This window comes from Rousettus aegyptiacus, unplaced genomic scaffold, assembly GCF_014176215.1.
Source record: "Rousettus aegyptiacus isolate mRouAeg1 unplaced genomic scaffold, mRouAeg1.p scaffold_m13_p_6, whole genome shotgun sequence".
Classification (NCBI taxonomy): Eukaryota; Metazoa; Chordata; class Mammalia; order Chiroptera; family Pteropodidae; genus Rousettus; species Rousettus aegyptiacus.
The window spans coordinates 36,339,129-36,344,598 of record NW_023416309.1 but is presented as its reverse complement, the minus strand read 5'-3'; positions in this window follow the sequence as shown (position 1 = coordinate 36,344,598).

Here is a 5,470-nt window from a genome sequence, read left to right as displayed (position 1 = left end):
TGACTGGGAATGGTCTCAATCCTGAGATTTTAATCATTTCCGGCTTTGCAAATGGCGGCTCCCCACCCCTTGCTTTTGACACGTAGGTTTTTGCAGCCTTTGCAGCCCACGTCAATGAAGGGAGCTGCCACCAGCAGCTCTGGAAGACATAGTGAACTCCAAACATGTACATATTTAATAATTGGTCTGAGAAATGTCGTTACAACAGGGAATATCTAATCCCCATCAAAGGATCCCTCCGCATCAAAGGAATCAACAACACGTCTCACAGCCGGGCTGGACAAAGAGGTCAATTAATATCATCATTGGGTTCCCCCCAAGGGCAAGTGTGGCCTCTTGTCTCCCCTTTGTAACATTTCTGAAATCCAACTTATTAATTGACCTCGCTTTTTACACAAATTATTTTACTTAAAAAAAAAAAAATGGCCGAAACTGGGGTGGGGGGAGGGGTAGATAACTGGAGTGGAGGGCTACACCAAAATATTAAAAAATGAAACGAGTAGAATTTTTGTCTATTTGTTGTCTCACTTTTTTATAAATATACGCAGAAGTTATCATCGAAAAAATTTTAAGTTTACCATAACAGTTTTCCATTGTCTTAGAGTATGCTTTTGAAAATGTCGACCTGTAGCCATACACAAGATTTTCTCCATGCTTTAATAAAAGTATACTGAGGTATCCTCACTTTGTCTCTAGGGAATTTTCTTATTACTGTTTCTGTTGGTCTACACAATTCTTCCTGGAAAATGCAAATGAGAGGTAATCAACATTAGATGTGCTCATATATTTTGTGCTCATATGTCTTTATAAAACAAAGCAGAAGAAATGTTCCATAAATACCAAAGGGATGCCATCATGAAATGAGAAATATGTTTACAAAATGGACTTTATTTTGCATTAAGCATTAGCTCCTTCTTCGTTTCCATGCAAAGTCAAACATTCACACATATCATAGAAGAGAGAGGATAGGAATTTTTTTTAATAACGACTTGGATAGAGTTGTTTTGTATTTTGTAGTAATTTTTGTTTTTCAGATCAAGAAATTGTACCCCTCTCTGTAGTATTCACGTTATGACTTCATTCTTACTCATACATGTATATTCACCTACAAAACTTTGCAAACTTGCATATACATTATGAAGGAATTGGAGTGTGTGTATTTTTTACTGAATAAAGTTATTTGGCCCCCACCTTCTCTCTCCTCCGCTTTCTTCCTCCATCTGTATCACACAACCTCCACCCACTCTCTTGCCATCTTTTTAGATTTTGAACATTGAAGTTAGCACAGGTAAAGAGAGTAAAACTGGAAGATAAGATGATTAAAAGAGAGAAAGAAAATACAAACGAAAGTTAAATCATAGCTTAAAAAAGAATTCTTGAATATTTTGTACTTGAGAAAGACAGTTAATGGGGATAGGGCATCTAAATTAAAGCTTTAAATAGTTGATTTCTCTGAAGACCTGACTCTACTATTTACTAGCTGAGAGGGTTTAACCTGTGAGCTTCACAGAGTTATACAAGGCATAACTAACACAGTACACTGAAGAGAGAAATCAACTCCATTGCACCCACAATGCAAATGATAGAAGAAATAATGGTGGCGATAGTCACAAAGGTTTCATCTTGATTACACACATTTTTCTGCTTTTTAATATATAATTCATGGACATTGTGTCCTAAAGCAGATCATTTTAAGAGAGTGAATTTTTTCCCTAAAAATAATATATAAGTGGGAATTACATTTCACTCTAGGGATTCACAACCTCTGAATCATAGAAAACACCATACTGTGATAAAGTTATAACATGATTATATATGCATCTACAAAAATGTAAGCATGCTTTTAGTCATAGCTTGGTATATCACAAGCATTATATAAGTAGTAACTGTTACAACCATAATTAAAAAATTAAATGCTTAACTTGAAGAGCTAGAATCTCTTAGAAATGGTTCCTCCTTTTTGCTGATCTCTCAGCTCAAATCCAGACTCTCTACCTCTACTAATAAAATCAAGTGCAAACAGAATTTGAAAAATTGAGATACCAAGAGTCTGGATGATCTAGCTTAAAGTGGTCACACTCATTGGTCAAGAATAACATAGGTTGATTACTCTTTCCAATCTATCAAACAAGTGTTAGTTGAATGAGAGCTTCAAGTGTTACCCTTTCCAATGTTCTTCACAATGTTTTTAAATTTAATATTTATTCAGCAGAAACTTTCTTAATACCTATTATGTTTCAGAAACTATGCTATAATAAATAAGGCATGTTCCTTCAAGGAGTGACCAGTTCAATGGGACATTCTTAAATATTAAATGATTCAACAGAACAATTTTAAAGGTGAGATTTTAGACATTACAACAGGTCATGATAAGAATTTTTTAGGGTAGGCATCCCTGCCAGCTTCCTCCCAGCTCACACTTCCTAGATGATCAAGCCTTTGACTATGTTGCTATTTGTATTCAGTTTTTAAAGTTGGCATAAAGGGAAGAGAGGGAAGCTGAAAGAGACCCCATAATCAAGCCATTTTTTATTTCTTTGATTTCTTAATAGGAGAGGGAACCTAAATGGATGGCCAGATTACAGTAGAAAAGAGAGACACTATCCTGAGAGTCTGTTTTACATTTAGCGAATAAATCGACTGAGAATAAGAAATATGTTCACAGACCATAGGTCTTCACTTTAATCCTATCACCAAGACTGCTAATGTTTCTCAAAACCAGAACACCAGAGATATACAAAAAGGAATTGTCCTCAAGAGAAAGGGCAAAGATCCAACAGAATTAAGTGAAAAAAATGCCCCTATGTGGACTGAAATTATATCGTTGCTTTTTCTGCCTCTAGTAAAATTGAAAAGCTAAAGAAAAAAACTATAAGGATTCTCAATAAAGCTCTGCAGGCAATAACCAGCCCAGTCAATGTTTAATTAATTGCTTCAGTTTTAAATAAAAATTTTAGGGAGCCAAGGAGAGCCAGAAATTCAAGAAAAGTCTCTAAAAATATAGATAGTTTGTGGTTAAAAAACAAAAAACAAAAAGTAACTCCAAATAGAGTTTATACACCAAGCAGAAGAAAGCAAACTATAGTAAGCAACTAGAATATCCCCAGATAGATAAGAAAAGATATTGTATCTGTGAAAGAAGATCAGAAATTCTAAATAGAAAAAAAAAGGATATCCAGAGGCCAAGAATGCTAGAAAATTTAAAGTATGTTCTAAATAATTCAATACACTGTTTCAAAAATAAAATTGTAAAAAATGTCTCCCCAAAATAGAAAAAGATCAAAATTAAAAAGCAGAAAAATACAAAAATTAAAATCTTACATCTAATTATAGGAGTTCCAGAAAATAACACTTAAATTATTGAATAAATAATACAAGAAAACATAAAGAAGTGGACAAATCACAAATGTATAATGCAATGAATTTTCTCAAAGGGAATTCAACCAAGTAATCACCACAGAGGTCAAAAAGTTGCCAGCACCTCAGAAAACACCCTCATGCCTCTCCCAATCACTACACACTCTCCCCTCCACAGAGGTAATTACTTTCTTGACTTCTCTTCACCATAAATTAGTTCAGCCATTTTTCTTATTACAATATACAGCGAAATCATACAATATGGTTGTGTGCTTTTGTGTATTTATTCATTCAGCATTACATTATCCATTTTCTTGCATAGCAATAGATAATTATTTTTAAATTGCTGTGAATTTTTACCTTGTATGAATATACCATGATGTACTTATCCTTTCTATTATCGATGGACAATTGAACAGCTTCCAATCTGGGGTAATGATAAATAATGCTGTTATGAGTGTTCTTAAACATGTCTTTTGTTGCACATATGCACACATCTATGTTGGCTATATACCTAGGAGTGAACCTGCTCAGTCATATGATTGTATATATTTACTTTTAGCATATGTTGCCAAATTGTCTCTAAAGCGATTATACTAATTTGCATTCTGACCAGCAACATATGAGGGTGCTAGTGGTTCCACATGCACACCAATACTTGACACTGTGGTTAACTTTGCATTCTATTATTTAATAATGACATTGAGTAGCCATCTATATATTCATTAGCTAGTTGGATTCTCTTTTGTGAGGGGTCTGAGCCTTTTGCCTATTTTTCAATTTGATTGTCACTGATTTACAGGAGTTCTTTGGATATAGCATTCTGGATATGAGTTCTTGGTAGATGAAATGTGCTTTAAATATATTCTCCATTTTTGTTCTATTTGTGTATACTTGCATCAATAAGACAGTCTTAATTATTTCATATATGTCTTAGTATGTGGATGAGAACTTCTCACCTTTTCCTTCTTATTCTTTCAAATTGCTATGCATACTCTTGGCTCTTTGTGAACGTAAATCTACCGTCTTACTAATACTATCTTATTTGTTTTTTGTTTTTTCCTACCTTTTCTGTGCTTTTTATCCCTTTCCTTTCTTCTTTTGAATCGATTGGGTGTTTTACTAGTTTTTTCTGTCTTTTATCAACTTGCTATTTATTTATTTATGTTTGTTTATTTATTTATTTTTCTTTAAGTGTTTTGCCAATAGTTTACCTTATTCACCTTTTACTTATTAGTATCTAATATATATTGGTATTTTATCTTACTCCTGGACAATGAAAACACTTTAATTCAGTTCAATCCCATCTTTCCTGACTTATGCACTATATATTTTAATTGTTGTTCATGTTTTTTTATTCTCTTCATATTTTAACTCCAAAAGACATTGTCATTACTGCTTTATACATACATAATCAATTCAGATTTACTTGCTTCCATGATGTCTGCAATTATCAGCTTCCATCTGGGATCCTTTTTCTTCTGGTTAAAAAAAATTATATGTATACTCTTTATTATGTCCTTTAGTATGGATTTGTTGGTGATGAAGTTTTTTCAGTTTTTGTTTGACTGGAGATGGATTTGTTTCATCTTCATTACTGAAGGATATTTTCATTTACTATAGAAATCCATGTTAGCGGTATTTTCTTGAACCACATTGAAGATATCTTTATGTCATCTCAGGCTTCCATTCTTTCTATTGAGAAGTCACAGCTATCTATCCATTTTTGTTCTGTTGAGGGTAATATGTCTTTTTTTTTTTAAATGCATACTTTTTAAAAAATATGTATTATTCAATTATATTGAAAACAATATTATATTAGTATCAGGTGTACAATGTAGTAATTAGACATTTATATAACTTACAAAGTGATCACCCTGATAATCTAGTACCTATCTGACACCATGCAAAATTATTACAAATTATTGATTATACTCCTTATGCTATCTGTCCTCATGACTACTTTGTAACCACCAATTTGTACTTCTTACTCCCTTCTCCTTTTTCACTTACCCCTCCAAACACCCTCCCAACTGGCAACCATCAAAATATTCTCTGTATCAATGAGTTTGTTTCTGTTTTGTTTGTGTATTTTGTTCTTTAGATTCCACAT